Source organism: Ceratotherium simum, chromosome 22 (genome assembly GCF_057802395.1).
Source record: "Ceratotherium simum simum isolate JZ-2026a chromosome 22, ASM5780239v1, whole genome shotgun sequence".
Classification (NCBI taxonomy): domain Eukaryota; kingdom Metazoa; phylum Chordata; class Mammalia; order Perissodactyla; family Rhinocerotidae; genus Ceratotherium; species Ceratotherium simum.
In genome coordinates this window covers 22,436,161-22,455,517 of record NC_141921.1, presented here as the reverse complement: position 1 = coordinate 22,455,517, position 19,357 = coordinate 22,436,161, and the positions used below count along the sequence as shown (strand labels likewise).

Here is a 19,357-nt window from a genome sequence, read left to right as displayed (position 1 = left end):
TGCCAATCTTCCTCTTTTTTTCTCCCCCAAAGCCCCAGAACATAGTTGTGTATCATAGTTGTAGAGTTGTAGCTCTTTTATATGGGACGCCACCTCAGCATAGCGTGATGAGTAGTGAGTAGGTCCACGCCAGGATCCAGGATCCGAACCGGCGAACTCCAGGCCGCTGAAGTGTAACGCGCGAGCTTAACCGCTACGCCACCGGGCCGCCCCCTGTTGCTACACATCTTAACAACACTTGATATTGTTAGAGTTTAAAACTTTTGGCCATTCTTATGAGTATGAAATATTTCATTGTAGTTTTAAATTGTATTTCTCTGGGTTACTAGTGATGATGAATATATTTTCATATGTGTATCAGCCATATGAAAACAGGTTTCCTCTGTTTTGAATTGCCTATTCTCGTCCCCTGACACCCCTTTATTTTTAGCATTTATAATCATTTGGTACACAATATATAGTTACTTGTTTGTATGTCTCATTCCACCGTGAGGTCAGAGACTTTCTCTTTTTGTCAGTGTTGTGTCTCTAGTGCCTAGAACAGTGCCTGGCATATGGTAGGTGTTCAATAAATATTTATTTAATAAATTAATCTTTTTTTACTAAACAATTGAATTTTTTGCCTTTTTATTGGTTTGTAGAAGTTCTTTATATAGTCTAGAGTTTGGATTTTAATCCTGTGGTTATGTGTATTGCAAATACACTCTGTTTGTGGGTTTGTTTTGATTTTCTAAAGCATATAGACATTTATCAATCCTTACTTTCATGTTTTATACTTATCTTGTTTGAAATTCTCTACCTTGAATTCGTACAGATATTCTTCTCTAAAAATTTTAAAGATTTTCACATTTAATGTTTATTTTCTTGTGTTTTTTTTAGTCCACTTGGAGTTTATTTTTGTCTGTGATGTGAGGTAGGGGTCTAATTTTACTTTTTCCATGTGATTGGTTTTAGTATTCCTTAATATTCTGAATCTCTAGTCTTGACTTGGTTTTGGGCTAGGTGTAGTGACCTTTATACCTTTTTGCCAGGGCTCAGATCTTCTTAACTTTATGCATGAGAAATTGGAAAAATGTTAATGTAATCTAAAACCAGATTTCCAGGAAATAGAAAGCAGGATTGCTAAATCAGATGGCATGAGTCAAACATCTGATTAAATCTTTTAGAGGGAAAACTCTGTTTACAAGAATCAGTTTGACAGGTGACAGTTCTCTTAGTAAATAACATTTGTGGTTGTACCAGCTTTTATAGCAATCTATTTTCCTGATTAAACTTATGAATATAAGGCTGACTCTGGTGAATTGTTACATTGCTTATATAAAAGCTTTGGAAATAAGATGCATTTTATGAGGAAATGTGCTTAGGAGTGGCTAGGTGGCCTTGAGAGTTGGTATTTTGTGGGAAGAGAAGGCTTGCATTTCCCTAATGGTGTTTATAAATTGCTGTTGGGTTAACATCAGTTCAAAGGAGCTGCACATTTATTTTCTAGAGTTAGAACCAGAGAATATGGACATTTTGGATAGATTTTCAAACTGCTGATAAGATTATTTCTAGTAGTAAGTTTGCTCGCAGGTGTTGGCAGCACTCTGAGAAGTAGTTATTGATCTACTGGTCAAATCTGGTAGCTACTTCTGATTTGTAATTTAAAAAAGAAGAAAAAAATCTCCAAGGATGAATGTGTTTTGGTAGGTTCTCCGGCATGACGTGATCATATTGTGACAAATTATTATGGCATCAGATTCAGTCTCTTTCCTGTTGCATGTTTACAAAAGAAAGCAACTATGACTCATCTGGAAGTTGGTTATCCCGGTGTGGTGCTCTGGATTAAATGGGTTGTTAATCAAGTTACTATTTCAGGTGGAATTTTTTTAGTAAAACTAAACAGTTGTGAGAATAGACTGAATGTACCATCCAGTTTTGCAACTCTAAAATTAATAGTTTTTTGTTGACTGAAATTTCCTTTCAAATAGGCCTTTAATGAATTAGATTTATTCTTATTTAGCATCTCCTGTAGCTTCCAGTAGAGTACATTTTAGCCAAATAATAGATTATTTAGGGATGTTTTCTAAGCCTGATTTCATAAGGCACATTAAAAAAAAATTCCCTTAGATAGTAAGTAACTGGGAAGAAAAGTGAGAGATCAGAGCCAACTGGATGAAGTTTGTGGCTTAAAGTTCTCTAACAGATAAAAGATGTGATGATATGAAAGAACTGGGACGCTGAGAGCCAGGGGCCTTGAGGCTCCAGTATTAGCTCGCTTCTTGGGCAGATCTCTTCCTTTTCCTGGGCTCAGTTTCCCTTCTGTAAAGCTAGGGTAGTACTAGATATGATCTCTAGGAGTGCTTCCACTTCTAAATGCTCTATAACTCTAATTCTGTTCTTATTTCTCCCAAACTGATATTCTCCTGGGTAGTGTTTTTGCATCTAGATTAGAGTGGATCAGGATCTCTTAATCACAAGAGACTCTGCTCTTTGATTAAAGCTGGCTATAGACTGCCTGGAGGCTACACACCCTTTACAGGGTCTGATGATAATGAGCTTTTCATTCTCCTAGCACTCCAAGTCACAATTATTTTTTACAAATAACTATTTTAGTGAGATTTAGAAGTAGATCCATAAAAGGTGTAAATGTAGGCTGGAAATTGTATTAACCAGGTTCTCAGTGGAATCATGGTAATACTAAGCAGAGATAAACTCCTCATTTTTACTATAAGCACATGGAAAGGCATGGATTTTCTGATTCATCTTTGCTTTGCACAGTGCCCACTGAAGGAAATTAACAATTATTTATTACTGTTATTTGAGTGCTTCCTTATATTACTGGGAAGTGTACCATAATTTAGATATTTTTCTCATTTAATCATTGCAGCAGCTTGTGAGGTAGTGTTACTGCTATTTTGTAGATCAGGAAACTGAGGCTTAAAAAAGTCAAAAGGTTTTTTTTTTTTTTTTTTTTTTAAAGATTTTATTTATTCAGTTTTTCCCCCCAAAGCCCCAGTAGATAGTTGCATGTCATAGGTTCACATCCTTCCAGTTGCTGCACGCGGGACCCGGCCTCACGTTGGACGGAGGGGCGGTGCCTCGGGGCGCGCCCGGGATCCGAACCCGGGCCGCCAGCATCAGAGCTCGCGCACCCAACCGCCAAGCCACGGAGCCGGCCCCTAAAAAAGTCAAAAGGTTTTAAACTACTTTTTATGTGATTCCAGAACCTGTAGTCTTTCTTGCCTCAATATACTACCTAGCAAAGACGTTATTCATAGGGTGCACTCAATGAATGTTAACTCAGTGAAATATTTGTAAAATGTTTAAAAAAATTTTTTTTGTACGTTGTTTCGCATCTTTATATGTTAGTATTTTTAGAAGAGAGGGATAGCCAGTCCTGATAGACCAACTGAATATCTTACTCATAGGACATCCTCAAGGCAAGGCAATATATGGTTGGCGGCTGTGTTCCAAAATAAAAATTAAACCAGGGAGGGGAGCTGGAAATTGGGGAGGGTTGGGTAGAAGTTAGGAAGGAGATCTTTTTTCATTATATTCTCTTGTACAGTTTGAAATTTTTATTGTGCAATGTGTATTACTAAAAAGAAAAAAACTAGGTAAAAAGAAGAATCAAACATTTTAGTTTATTCAAGCAAATAAAAGTTTATGTTAATATCCAAGTTCTATGATTCTGTACATGTTTTTCCCTTTTTTAAAACTGTGTACATATGCGACAACACGGATGAACGTTGAAGACATTATGGTAGGTGACATAAGCTACACGTAAAAGAACATTGTATGGGGCTGGCCCCGTGGCTTAGCAGTTAAGTGCGTGTGCTCCGCTACTGGCGGCCCGGGTTCCGATCCCGGGTGCGCACCGACGCACCGCTTCTCCGGCCATGCTGAGGCTGCGTCCCACATACAGCAACTAGAAGGATGTGCAGCTGTGACATACAACTATCTATTGGGGCTTTGGGGAAAAAAAAAAAGAACATTGTATGATTCCACTTACGTGAGGTACCTAGAAGAGTCAAATTTATAGAGACAAAATAGAATGGTGGTTGCAGGGAGAGGGGAAGTTTCTGTTTAATGGGTACACAGTTTCAGTTGGAAACAAAAAAACTTTGCAGATGGTGATGATGGTTGCATAACTGTGAATGTATTTAATGCCACTGAACTGAACGGTACACTTAAAATGGTTAAAATGGTAAATTTTTGTGTTATACATATTTTACTGTAGTAAAAAAATTATATAGCTAATATTCATTTGTTTGTCATTCAGCAAACATGTTTCTAGACGTTGGGGATACAAAAAGGAATGTGATTTGGTACTTGCCCTTGAGGAGCCATTTGGTCTATTAATAATGCATGACTAGTAGTTTTCAAGGAAATAGAGGCTTATGTTGTAAGGAAATGGTGGTAGCTTATGAAAGTTTTGTAATGTGATAAAAAGATGATAGATTCTGGGGAAGTAGCTGTTATGATTGCCTGACTGTCTTGTCAGCTGGATGGGCCGGAAGATTCAGCCCAAGAGCATGACTTTAAAAACCACCAGTCTAGGTAGAAACTGTCAGGTGCACAGATGGCATGTTGCTCCCTCTCTCTCTCTCTCTCGTAAATTGAGAACCTAGGGCACAGAATAATGGCGTCATTTGAGGGCAGACTCATTCATCCTGGAATCAAGTATAGGCTTGGATTTGTTGCCAGAGTGTACTGCTTCTTTAAGAAGTTTTGAAGATGTAATAAGACTCTTATATTCTGAGTCTGCCATGAAGCCAAATTCTCAATTCTCAAGAGAGAGAAGGTAATTGTTTAATGACCGTGTGACTAGTCATAACCCGCTGGATGAAGTCTTGTCTTTTAACTCTTTAAATCAGACGTTGGCCTGATTAATAATAGTCTTTATTGAGTACTTATTATGTGGTAAGCACTGTTTCAAGTGCTTTACACATACATTAACTTACTCAGTTTTCATAAGAACCCTGTGTAGCAGGAACCAGTTTTACAGAGGAGAGAACAGAGATTGAGATTTAATTAGGTAGCATATCACAGGTCTCAACAACTACTAGTTGTTGGAGCTGAGAATCAACCTAGGCAGTCCAGCGTTAGAGTGTGTGCTCTCTCTTATTATTTATTGGGCCAGTGCTTTGGAAATTGCTTTTGGATGGTTGATTACTAAATTTATTTGCCTTACTGAAAGTTGCTGGGGATAAATCTTAGAAAATGACAGTTTCTGCCATTTGAGACCCCCACAATTTTGAGAATTACTGCTCATTAAGGGTTTATTCTTGTTTGGCCATTTGCACTTAATGCCTTTGTTAGTCAAATAATGTAGAGCCAGTTGGCAAGCTTTCTGTAAAGGTCCAGGTAATACTTAAGACTTTGGGAGCCAAGAGGCAAAATTGAGGATTTTATGTAGGTACTTAAATAACAAGAGAGAAAATAAATTTTTTATTGGCAGAATTCAAAATATAATAATTGAATACAATTTTTGTAAGACAAAATTATGTTAGTGAGAAGAATGGAATTCTTTTTTTTTTTTTTTTTTTCTTGTGAGGGAGATCAGCCCTGAGCTAATATCTGTGCTAATCCTCCTCTTTTTGCTGAGGAAGACCGGCTCGGAGCTAACATCTATTGCCAATCCTCCTCCTTTTTTTCTTCCCCAAAGCCCCAGTAGATAGTTGTATGTCGTAGTTGCACGTCCTTCTAGTTGCTGTATGTGGGACGCGGCCTCAGCGTGGCCGGGATCCGAACCCCGGCCGCCAGTAGCGGAGCGCACGCCCTTAACCGCTAAGCCACGGGGCCGGCCCAGAAGAATGGAATTCTTTTGGGAGATAGCGTTCCACGTAATTGGGGTTCAGAGTTAGCTTTACGTATTAAAATCGATGGCAAGTGTTCATCTGTTAATGCTGAAATCTGTAGTGAGACTTTACATATGTCATCTTTGAAAATGTCTTTTCACGCAGATGGGTACTGCCGAATACTAGTATTAATCCATGCACATGATTTTTTTGAGCATATGATTTTAATTGAACATTTTCGTCACTTGGAAGGCATTTATGGAATTCTGATAGGTACTTGATATTTGCCTTTTAGCATGCAGATTAATCATTTCCAATTGAGGAAGTGGATGGAAGCACCTCAGTCGCACAGTTAGATGGATTGTGAAATATGGAGATTGCCTTTGCACTTGCATTTAGCTTAGAAATACGCTGGAACTGTACTTTGAGTTGAGAAAATATGTCTGCTTCAAATTTGTGTGGGAATGGAGATCTCATTGTTTTAACTTGTGACAGTACAGGAAGTGAATAAAGTAACTTGACTTTACTTGTGATTCAAACAATATTTGTTGTTGTTCAGATTATTTTGCCGCAGTGTGTTTCCCTTAGAGGTGCTGTTTTGCCTTGTTATTTTCGATTGAATTCATTAAGAAACGTTACCAAGTCTGCAGAAAAGCTAATTTCCAAAGCCATTCAGTATTTGATAATAGTGTTTGAGTGGTTCTTCTTGTTCAGAAAAATTTCAGATTCAGCCCTGAGCTAAAAAAAAAAATCACAAAATTTTACCATTGCTAAGTCATTGAACTGCTGATTGGTAGGGCAAGTCAGGATTCACGTTATATTTCTGCCAAAAATTCACAGAACTGATTATAGTTAAGTCTACAAAAGTGAATTGAAAGCAAATGAAGGTCACTCCTGACAATATTGGCCCAATATGCAATAGATTAAAAAGTTTTTGCAGAATACCTGCTGATGTAGTACAGTGAATAACCAACCATATGCTTTAAATACCTTACATTTTTGCAAGCTCTGTAAATTTGTCCAACTAAGGGCTTTCTTCTCCACATGTTTTTACCACCATCATTTGTGACACGTTAGCAGATTCAAGTTCCGATTGTATTGAATTGGTGTTCTCTCAACTTCTTTGAAAAGATTCTTGCTTGTAGTTGTTCCACACAGACTATTCCTTGAAGCTAACTCTTCAGTCACTTCAAACTCAGCATTGACTTCTCCTGTAAACAACCGAGCAGTATCAGCAATAACTGTGGAATCATCAAGAGGCAGGGATCACCAGTCAAAATCATTTACCCTTTTTTTTTTTTTTTTTTTGTGAGGAGGATCAGCCCTGAGCTAACATCCCTGCTAATCCTCCTCTTTTTGCTGAGGAAGACCGGCCCTGAGCTAACATCTATTGCCAATCGTCCTCCTTTTGCTCCCCAAAGCCCTAGTAGATAGTTATATGTTGTAGTTGCACATCCTCCTAGTTGCTGTATGTGGGACGCCGCCTCAGCATGGCTGGACAAGCGGTGCGTCGGTGCACGCCCGGGATCCGAACCCGGGCCGCCAGCAGCGGAACGCGCGCACTTAACTGCCAAGCCACGGGGCTGGCCCTACCCTTTTTTTTTTTTTTTTAAAAAAACACATGTTTTGCTTTTAAACAGTTTCAGATTTACAGAAAATCTGAGAAAATAGTACAGAGTTCCCATGTATACCCCATACCTGTTTCCCCTGTTGTTAACATCTTAAATTAGTCTGGTACATTGGTTACAACTAATGAACCAATGTTGATACATTCTTGTTGGCTAAAGTCTATACTTTATTCAGATTTCCTTAGTTTTCCAGAGTTCCTTATGTCCTTTTTCTGTTCCAAGATCCCATCTAGTATATACATTTGGTTGTCGTGTCTCCTTAGACTCCTCTTGGCTGTGACAGTTTCTCAGACTTTTCTTATTTTTGATGACCTTGACAGTTTTGAGGAGTACTGGTTAGATATTTTGTAGAATGTTCCTCAATTGGTATTTTTCTGATATTTTTCTCATGATTAGATTGGTGTTATGGATTTGGGGGAGAAAGACCACAGAGGTAAAGTGCCATTTTCATCACATCATGTCAAGGAGTACGTGCGGTCACGGTGACTTATTGTTGATGTTAACCTTAACCACCTGGCTAGGTTTCTCCAATGTAAATTACTCCCTCCCCTGCCTCTATACTGTACTCTTTGGAAGGAAATCGGTAGGTACACTCCACTTAAGGAGTGGAGAGTTGTGTTCTACCTCCTTGAAGTTGGCGTATATACGTAAATTATTTGGAATTCTGTGTGGGAGATTGGTCTCTTCTCATCCATTTATTTATTTATTCAGTCATTTATTCATATCAGTGTGGACTTATGGATGTTTTATACTTTGAGTTATAATCCAATATTACTTTATTTTGTTCAAATTTTTCCGATTTTGTCTATTAACAACTCTTTCAGTTGGACAGGAGTGTCCTTTTGATGGACCCCATTCATTGTGGGGTTTTTTTGTTTTTGTTTTTTTGGTTTTTTTTGAGCACTTCCTTACTTTCTGGCACTTCAAGATACTCCAAGCTCATCCTATGTATTCTCTGTCCCACCCCTAGAATCAGCCATTTCTCCAAGGAGCCCTGATTTCTTTTATTGGACAGTGGTATTAGAAATCAAGATCTGGGTGGTAGGTGTGCTCACTGCTACTGGACTGTTATTGCTTCTAGGTTTTCTAAGCTGACAGAGCAAGGAAATATATGTGTATGTGCTAACATATTTCTTATACCTATAGAAAATATATGTGTATACATATAGGAAATATGTATATACTAACACATTCTATATACATATAGAAATATCGATAAGTATTTTTGATATTTCTGTATATATCCATTTATATCTATATTAAGCTAAACATGAATTCATACTGATACCTCCAACTCTAATCCAGTACCGTCTGGATCATTCCAGCCTTTCCTTCTTTCTTAATTATAACCTGTTCTCAACAGAGAGAAACTTGTCTGTCACCATCTGCCATCCATTTTCTTATTATTTAATTCCAGTATACATATATAGTGGTTTCAGAATTGTTAACCCATATCCCCTGGGAAGCAACTTTAACAACCAGAATACAGTGGTTATGTGCAGTTCCTTTTGCTTTTACTCTTCTGTATCCCACTCCTTTCCATATTACTTAGGTCGGCACCTTTCCCCTCTGTCTCCCTTCTTTCTTTCTTTTTTTTTTTTATAATTTTATTTATTTATTTTTTTCCCCCAAAGCCCCAGTAGATAGTTGTATGGTCATAGCTGCACATCCTTCTAGTTGCTGTATGTGGGACGCGGCCTCAGCATGACTGGACAAGCGGTGCGTCGGTGCGCGCCCGGGATCGAACCTGGGCCGCCAGCAGCGGAGCGTGGGCACTTAACCGCTAAGCCACGGGGCCGGCCCTCCCTTATTTCTTAATTGACTACTGATGTTGCTCCCACTGACCTCAACTTGTTGAGCCAAAAGACTAATACTGGTCTTAAACAAATTCATATTCTCTGGACACATTTCTTTGGCTGCTGCAGTCAAACATGATTTAATTTGCTACAAGTAAACGGCTTTCCTTGTCATGCTGACAAATGAACCACTCAGAAACTTACTTTGGTTGTAGCCTCATTTTTATTTTTGTGAAGATTTTCTATTGTGATGGGATACTCCGTTTTAAATTTTCTCCTTTTTCTAACAGTTGGTTTCCTGTGAGTTGGGAATATTATGAATGCTTACTTTGGTAATGTCGACGTACATTATATTCTTGGCCACAGCTATGGTGTCATTTCATAATAAACACAGTGCTTTGCCGTCTAATTCGATAACAAAATAATCCACATTCCACACTGTGCCTTAAATGGGTAACATTCAAAGTCCACTTTTCTTATTTTGACATAGGGATATGCACTGATAATTTAAAAATAATAATGTGATATGACAGAATGCATAGTACTTGAAATACTGTAGAGTTATAACTGCGTCACCGCAATTTGTAGCTGTGCGAAGTGGTGAGACCACTGCATGCAGTCTGTTTTGCAGCTGCTCGGCTCTGCTGTCGTAGTGTGAAAGCAGCTGTCTGTAAGTGCATAGATGTTGCTGTGTTCCAATAAAACCTTTCATGGATGCTGAAATGGGAATTGCATAGAACTTTCAGGTGTCATGAAATACTCTTGATCTTTTTCAACCATTTAAAAATGTGGAAACCATTCTTAGCTCATGGGTGGTGTAAAAACACGTTGGGCTAGATTTGGCCTTTGTGCATCATTTGCTGACCCCCTAATTTAGAAGGCCTTGTGTACACTACCCATATGGATGTATCTGTCTTTCCCTCCAAAGCCATTCACTGTAATTTCACCAGTCTTGGATTCAATCTTGGTTCCTACTGATACCATGGAAGCTGCTTAGAGGAGATATTGCACAGTTTTCTGTGGTAAAACACTAAAGGTTTGTTTGGTCAACTGCCATAATTTCATCAATTCCTAGTATTTTTTTTTTCAATGGGAGTGGCTAAGGTTAAATTTTGGTATTTATTGGATACTTTGGGTTAACTTGAATAGAAGACACTGTCCTCTTTTGTTCACTTTTATTGATAACATCATGCTTTTGAAGCTAGAACACATTAGTCCTCAAGTAGTACATAAGCAAGTTGCCTGGGGGCTTAAAGGACTAGCCTTGACGTCAGGTTCTTAGGAGCAGGCAGTATCATCCTTGTGTTTCCTTATGTTCTGTATCTCCATAAAACATTACCAAGGGTGCCTGGGGAGAGATAAAAAAATTTCGAGTCTTCTTGAACCATAGGAGGTACAAATGCTATGGTCCTCGAACATTAGTGTTCACCCTTTGTTTGAATTTAGGAACTGTGTTGTTCCTTAAGGTCTAGTAGTGTATGGACCATGGGAGTATTCTGAGCTACATTCTGGTCTAAGCCACTGTTGTCCTTTACCTGGATTACTATAGACAATATCTGCCAATTTCTTCTGCCCTTGCCCCTTTAAAATCTGTTCTACACTCAGCAGCCAAAATGAGCCTTTTAAAACATAATTCAGTCCTTTTAAAACATAATTCTGGTCATGTTACTCTGCTCACAACACTCAGTGTCTGCCCACATCACCCAGAGGAAAACCAAAGTCCCTATGATGGCTTGCAGGGCCTATCCATTCAGCCAAGCCTCTGACCTGATCTTCCAGCTGCTCCCTGGCAACTTTGTGCATTGCAGCCACTCTTTTTCTCTCTTCTTCAGATATGGCAAGTCTTTTTCCTCCCCAGGGTCTTTACACTTGCTGTTTCCTTTGTTTGGTCCCCTCTGCCTTCAGATAAGGCACCGGGTATTCTTTCTTTTCTTTTTTTTTTTTTGTAGGGAAGATCAGCCCTGAGCTAACATCTATTGCCAATCCTCCTCCTTTTTTTCTCTTTTTCTCCCCAAGGCCCCAGTAGATAGTCGTATGTCACAGTTGCACGTCCTTCTAGTTGCTGTATGTGGGACGCCACCTCAGCATGGCTGGAGAAGCGGTGCATCGGTGCGTGCCCGGGATCCAAACCCCGGGCCGCCAGTGCCAGTAGCAGAGCGTGCGCATTTAACTGCTAAGCCACGGGGCTGGCCCCATACTCTTTCTTTTCAAGTCTCTGCTCAGCTGTCTCATGAGATAGGCCTTCCCTGACCACTTTATATAAAATCATAACTTTTATTCCCTCATGTGCCCCATCTCCCCCCTAGAAAGTAAGCTCCAGGAATGAAGAGTTTTTAATTGTTGAATTTCCATTGCCTAGAATAGTGCCTGGCAATGTAGTAGGTACTTAATAAATTTTTTGTTGAATAAGTGGACAATTAAAAGGGAAATTGTGTAGAAGGGGGAAAGATATATTTTCCTTGCTAATATACCGGTGTATATTAGCCGGGGTGTCCTTGGTAATATACTGGTATCTGACCAAGGGAGGTTCAGGAGATAGAGGCTGAAAAGTATGCCTATGACTGTCCAGATGACACAGGCAGGACATAAAAACTGTGGTGGCAGAGATGATTCAGGGCTTCAGGAGTTTCCTGACTGTCACAGAATAACTAAGGGCCAGAACCTCAGATTTGCTTCTCCACCCATTGTGACAGTGGAAAATTGAAGATTTGTTGGGATGATAAAATTCTTGCCAGTATCCGAGAAGAGGTTAATTAATAGGAAAGAAACATGATGGGGTAGTAAAATGGAAGATTTGCGTGTGCTTGCTGTCTGATTAGAATGTTAAGGACGGATGTATTGGAATACTGTAGTTTGTTTATTTAATTGAGTGGGTTGTGGACTGCCTCAGTCGTGAGGCAGTCATCTGCATTTCCCCAGGCTGACTGATGTGAGCCCCTGTGCCTCTGCAGTTAGAAATAGGGAAAGAAGTTTTGGCTGATGTAACCTAGGATGAATTCTAAGAATAAACTGCAAAAATAAATGTGACAGTATTTTGAAAGAACGAGTGTTTGAAAGTGCTTTATTTTTACTGTTTATCAGCTAAGTAAATATATATCAACATTGTCATTAATTTGTTAAAGGATCTGACTGAATACTAATTTCATTTGGATGAAAGTCTTACTTTGTTAGTTTTTTTTTTGTTTTTTTTAATTTTTATTTATTTATTTTTCCCCCAAAGCCCCAGTAGATAGTTGTATGTCATAGCTGCACATCCTTCTAGTTGCTGTATGTGGGACGCGGCCTCAGCATGGCGGGATAAGCGGTGCGTCGGTGCGCGCCCAGGATCCGAACCCGGGCCGCCAGTAGCGGAGCGCGCGCACTTAACCGCTAAGCCACGGGACCGGCCCTTTACTTTGTTAGTTTTAAGAGTGGGTTTTTGTTGCCTCTTTGTAATGTCGGTTACCTGATTTCGTTTGGTGTAGGTCAAGAGGTTATTGCTTGGGTGTTCAGTTAATTCAGCAAACACATCAGTGTTACGTATATAGAGTTCGCGGAGGGGAAATTGACAAATTAACAGATACGATGAGATGAGTGTAAGGAGAGACACCTCTAGGGTAACACAGAGAAGCAGTACCTAACCCAGCTTGCGCGAGCCAAGGACAGCTTGCTTGGGAAGGAGACCCTCATAGGAATGAGTAGGAGTTGGGTGAGAGGGGAGGAGACATTCTAGGCTGAGGGTTCCACATGTACCAAGAAACTATAGCTTAAGGAAGTAGATTCCTTTCTTTGCTGGCAAATGAGGCAAGGGGTCAGCTATGTGCAAACCACAGGTTTCAGAGAAAGCTGAGGGTGGTGGGTATCTTTGAGTGAATGCTGAGTAAGCGAAAAAAGAAAAGATTAATGTCAAGACTGCATCTTCAGATTATTTGAATCTTGGGTGCCTTTCTACTTTATGGTAATATAGATGAATAATAAAGCTTTCATGAGCTAGAAGTGAGGACATTAACTACATACGTGAGCTTGCTGATCTTGGAGCTTTGTTTTCCTGTTTTGTTGGGTAACACTTCATAGTGTTGATGTATCGTCGTTTTAGTAATGTTTAGATATGGGAATTTTAAACAATTGGATCAGAAGGGTTTTTTTGTGTGTGTGCTTTGAGGGATGAGGATGGAGAGTTATTTTAACTTGAAATGTTTTTGTTAAATTTAGTTCAGCATACCTCCGTTAAGTTTTTTTGGTTTCAGGTGTCTGATTCTTCTGAAGTAATCCTCCAAGTTGAATTATGAGTTCGTGAATTAGTGTTGCATAATGCAAACCGTAGCCCCTGAAGTGTTACTGGCGGAAGTATCAGGTTACAAGAGGAAGGTTTTAGCTTTCCATACTACAGCCTTGCTGTAGGAGGTTGGGCAGATGGAAACGTGGGTGAGAGGCAGTCGGAGACCCTCAGGCTAGTGTACTTTGAGAGAGAAGCCTGTGTCCACTTACGGTGAAGTTGAGGGTTAAAGTAGAGTTTTTGCTTATACGTTTCAAGCATCTGTATTTCGAGATGCAATCTGCAAGGTTTGGATCGTTATTTTATCACTGTTTATTTCTTCTCATTGCAGAATTGTATCCTGACTTTGTAAATTGGAGAAGCCAGCAGCACTGCCAGTGTTCTTTTGAGGTAGTCTCTTTTTGGGATCTGGTGCAAGTTGAATCTTTGTTCAAATAAGGTAACTGCATGGTGGTAAAAGGAACTAATAATAACTTCATTGACTTATAAAACCAGTCTTATGTTAAGAGTTGTTTATCCAGAAGATTCCTTAATGGAAGTTCTGGATTCTTATTAAGCAGTGTTTGTTTTTCAGTTAAACAAACTGAAACAAGATGATAAAGTAGCTTTGCTCTCCCCTCTCGTTTTGTTCCAAGTTGTAGAATCAGCAGTTACTTTTTTAACTAACTTTTGAGTTCTTTAATAACACATGTTTATTCATTTGGAAATACTGAGAAAGATCATCCATGAACTTAACATATATATAATCATTGTTAATGTTTTATGAATAATCTCTTTTCATCCATGTGTTACTTGGATATGTGTGTGTTTAATCAAAATTGGGGTTGTACGTTCTTGTCACCTGGTTCTTGTTAACAAGAACAAGTTTTTTTCTGTTTCATTTTTAAATGACTCATGGCATTTCATCATGGATGTGCCGTATAATTGATCTCACTAGTTCCTTTTTGGTAGACATTTAGGCTTTTCTCTCATTTTTCCTTGTCTTAGATAAGTGTGTGATGGATATGAATAAATTCATGTATACATTTGATTCGCCCCCATAGCACATTTTCCCTTCTTAACTTTAAAAAGCATTTTATATATTCATTTGTATGTTTTTATTTTACTTTTTATTAATACATGTACAAAAACCATATATATAGACATGTCAGACCATCAGCTCCACAGGACTTTTTATGGAAAACAGCAGCCCCTCCCTGCTTCCTTCCCAGTCCCTAGAGGCAATCATTTCTAACTCTTGACTGTTTCTTTTGGTACTACCTCTAAGTGATAAGCTTATTTGTTCCTTATTCATATTTCAATTTTTGATATATTTTTTTTTTTTAAAGATTTTATTTATTCATTTTTCCCCCCAAAACCCCAGTAGATAGTTGTATGTCATAGGTTCACATCCTTCTAGTTGCTGTACGTGGGACTCGGCCTCGCGTTGGACGGAGAAGTGGTGCCTTGGGGCATGCCCGGGATCCGAACCCGGGCCGCCAGCATCAGAGCGCGCACACTTAACCGCTAAGCCACGGAGCCGGCCCATCAATTTTTGATATTATTTAGTAACTTCCCACTTTGGATAGTAGCAGTTTTTGGTAGAATCCCCTGACCACCTCCGACATCCACATTTATTGTTACGCTGGTTATAATGTCATTTGGTTAGAGCAGTATTCACTGTTGACAGTAATATGGTTATGTATAGCTTATTCGCAGCCAAATTATGTTGCATGCTATGGTTAATTTTCTTAATATTCTTATTCTTGCATTCCTGTCCTATTTTTTTTTGTTGTTGTGAGGAAGATGAGCCCTGAGCTAACATCCGTCAGCAATCTTCCTCTTTTTGCTGAGGAAGATTGGCCCTGGGCTAACATCCGCACCCATCTTCCCCTACTTTATATGGGATGCTGCCACAGCACGGCTTGACAAGCGGTGCATCCGTGCATGCCCAGGATCCGAACCCATGAACCCCGGGCTGACGCAGCGGAGCGTGCGCACTTAACCGCTACGCCACCGGGCTGGCCGCAGTCCTTCTATTTTTATTTTTTTAAGATTTAATTTAGTTTTATTTTTGTCAACATTTATGATGGATATGATATCTTTTATCTCTGAGAAAGTTAATGATAATCTTTTTTAATAGGCTTATACAGGCCTATGAAATCGACACTAATATTTTCTTTTTTAATGGCTTATTACTTTTTACATTTCTTTTTTTTTCTTCTGTGAGGAAGATCAGCCCTGAGCTAACATCCATGCCAATCCTCCTCTTTTTTGTGCTGAGGAAGACTGGCCCTGGGCTAACATCTGTCCCCATCTTCCTCCACTTTATATGGGATGCCGCCACAGCGTGGCCTGACAAGTGGTGCATCAGTGCGTGTCCTGGATTCGAACCCAGGCCACCAGCAGCGGAGCTCGCGAACTTAACCGCTACACCATGGGGCCGGCCCTGCATTTCTTTACTATATCTGGAATTTTATTTTTGTTTATGGCAAGAAGAAGAAATCTAACTTTTTGTACCAAGTTGTTAATCAGTTGTCCCAACTATTGATTTATCCTTTTTTCTAGTTATTTGAAAATCCCCCTTTGTAAGGGTGTATTACAGGGTGTGTTTCTAAACTCTGTATTTTGTACCACTTACCTGTCTAATCTTGTGCTAATACTCAATGTTTTTATTATTGTAGCCTATTTCATCTTTAAATCCTTAGTGATGCAAGCCTTTCTTCCCTCTCCAGCCTCGGCAAGCAAAATATAATTATTTCCATACTTATTTTTATCCATACAGAAATATGGCAGTTCTTCAAGAGACTTAAGTATGAGAAATTAGAAAATAAAGACTAGAAGAACATGTACATAGGAAACCAGTTGCATAATTTTTAAAATGAGTGTACTAGATTTTAACCTCTAAGATTCTTATCTTGGTCAAGGCAGCTTTTTTTTCCTCTCTTGATGGGGAGCGAGTATGTATAAAGGCAGCTTTGGAGTTTTTGATTCATTCAGTCGGTAGACGCTGGAGTGCTTGTTGCTGTGCCTATTCTCTGTGCTCGTGATATCAGCCAGGAGCAAGACAGAGAGAAGTCCTGTTCTTGGGGAGCTTACTTTCTAGTTTGGAGAGGCAGATAAAATAATTTCAGATTTTCCTAAGTGCTAGGAAAGAAATAGGATTACAAGATAACTTGGGGGTGGGGAAGCAGTAGGTTTCATTAGATAATATGCTAAAGGAAGACTTTTTCTTTTTTTTTTTTTTTTTTTTTTTTTAAAGATTTTATTTATTCAGTTTTTTTCCCCCCAAAGCCCCAGCAGACAGTTGTATGTCATAGGTTCACATCCTTTTAGTTGCTGTACGTGGGACTCGGCCTCACGTTGGACGGAGAAGTGGTGCCTCGGGGCGCTCCCGGGATCCGAACCCAGGCCGCCAGCATCAGAGCGCGCGCACTCAACCGCTAAGCCACGGAGCCGGCCCAGGAAGACTTTTTCAAGTAGCTGAGATCTGAAGGATGAGCAAGGAGCCAGCCATGCTTGAGACTGCAGAAGAATGTTTATGTGGAGACACTGACAAGTGTAAAGTTGCTGAGATTGTGAATGCCTGGCTTGTTCAAGGAAGAGAAAGAAGGCCATTGTGGCTCAAGTAGAGTGATTGAGTGGGGGAAGAGTGGTTTGAGATGACATTGGAGAAGTAGGCAGGGGCCAGATCATTTAGAATTTTGAAACTGGCAAGCCAGAGCTTTCATATATAAATCTGATGAATTCAGTTTTGTTCCTTTCTTAAAAAAACAAATATAAGATGTTCTAGGAAATAATTAGACCTATTTCTATAGGTAGTTTACATGCTATTCCTGAAGGAAATCCCAGAGAGGGGAGCTGCACTGATCACATGTGTCTGAACTAAGTTCTGGTTGAGTGTTTGGATGTACCTGGGGTTGGGGTAGTAGGGTTATCTCAAATTTAGATAGCTTTGAATAGTGCCTTAATTTATTTTAAATGAAAGCAGCAGGTCAAGTTTCTTTCGTAGACTCAGGTGACTGATAAGATTCAAAATGATAGCAGATCTTGAAACCACTTTCCTTATGTAGAGTTGTGTGTGTATTTAAGACATCTCTCTTTTTTCCCCCCAACTAGTCTGTTGAAGTGTAGATGTAAATGGAAAGACAGAAGGGAGTTATCTCAACAGGAAAGTCTTAGTGGATAGAGACTAGAAACTCCAAAAATGAATGATGACTTTAAAAGTGACTAAATACTGGATCAGGTTCAAAACTTGAGCATTTGAAAAGACATAATCGCTGTTATCCTTTAGGACAGCATTGTCCTAAAGAGAAGTCTAGCGTGGGCCACATGTAATTTCAAATTTTCTAGAGGTGATGTTAAAAAAAAAAAAGAGTGGCCAAGCCCGGTGGCACAGCGGTTAAGTGAGTGCACTCCACTGCTGCACCCCGGGGTTCACAATCCAGGGCGCGTATCAATGCGCCACTTGTCAAGCCGTGCTGTGGCAGCGTCCCATATAAGGTGGAGGAAGATGGGCACGGATGTTAGCCCAGGGCCGATCTTTCTCAGCAAAAAAAGAGGAGGATTGGTGACAGAGGTTAGCTCAGGGGTAATCTTTCTCACACACACAAAAAAAAGCAGCAGCAGATGAAATTAATTTTGATGATATTTTATGTAATTTAATATATCCAACACATTCTCATTTCAGCATGTAATTAATATAAAAAATAATTGAGATATTTTACATTCTGGTTTTGTATTAAGTCTTTGAAATCCTATATTTATTTGATACCTACAGGCCATCTCAGTTCAGACCAGCTGCATTTCAAGTGCTTGGGAGCCCCATGTATGTTGGACAGTGCAGCTCTAAGAGCTTGTACTTGTGAAGGAACAGATAAATTAATATGATTTAGTTATTGAACGATGCCCTCCCATATTCCAAGCATAATTCCAAGCAGTGATAGATTAACATACAACAAACTAAAAAGACACGTATTTTTCTCCTTTAAACCTCTGTGTGATAGACTTGTTTGGGGACGATGATTTGATCCTAAGAAGACCAATGTCTGTAAAAGATGTCAGACAACTTATTTCTCCTAGTAGAGTTGTATACAAGCTATACATGTAGAACTAACTATGTGTAACTATGTAGAACTCCGTGTAAACAGTAGATGTCTGTGTATCAGTGATGTAATGATAACTTGATGAAGAGAGACAACAATCCTAGTCCTTGGAATCTGCAAATAATGTCCATAAACCACTGGTTGTGAATCCCTCTCCAGATTTCCTGAATAAGAATCTTGATCGACAGACTTTTTTTTAAGCTCTGTATATGATTGTGATATGTACCACTGGTTCAGCCCAAAGTGTTAGTAATAATTTAATTTTGAAAAGTAATAGTTCTGTCATGATTGGTTGTTTAATTTAGTTTTTAAAAAAGTTTACCATAATGAGAGCTGGAAGGAAGCCATAGATCATTAGTTAACATAGGCTGTAGTGTCTTTGTTAAGTTAGAAAAGCTGAGGGTTCCTCTGAAAAATGAGAAGAAACTATTCCCCAATGGTAACATACCCATTTAAAACAGGAACTAAAATTGCTGTTACTGTCCACTGGGGATATAGGAGAACAGCCTCTAGGGTGAATCAAAGATTGTGTTTAAGCTGCTGACTATGCTATGCTATTCATTTTTTTTTTTTTTTTTGTGAGGAAGATCAGCCCTGAGCTAACATCCATGCTAATCCTCCTCTTTTTGCTGAGGAAGACCTGCTCTGAGCTAATATCTATTGCCAATCCTCCTCCTTTTTTTTCCCCCAAAGCCCCAGTAGATAGTTGTATGTCATGGTTGCACATCCTTCTAGTTGCTGTATGTGGGACGCGGCCTCAGCATGGCCGGAGAAGCAGTGTGTCCGTGCGCGCCCGGGATCCGAACCCGGG

The 19,357-nt window shown here is 39.4% G+C and overlaps 1 protein-coding gene across 5 annotated transcripts in view; it reads left to right on the top strand.

Annotated features, from left to right (window-relative positions):
• The window catches only part of THRAP3 (thyroid hormone receptor associated protein 3), a 75,200-nt gene that overhangs the window by 17,673 nt on the left and 38,170 nt on the right, over positions 1 to 19,357 (top strand). For 3 of the 5 annotated variants that reach the window (XM_087446279.1, XM_004425953.3, XM_087446275.1), the window contains exon 2: positions 13,794 to 13,901. The gene's annotated coding sequence lies outside the window, so the exon portion shown is untranslated. The remainder of the gene's footprint in view (positions 1 to 13,793; positions 13,902 to 19,357) is intronic. The other 2 variants (XM_087446276.1, XM_087446277.1) reach the window with 1 other exon arrangement.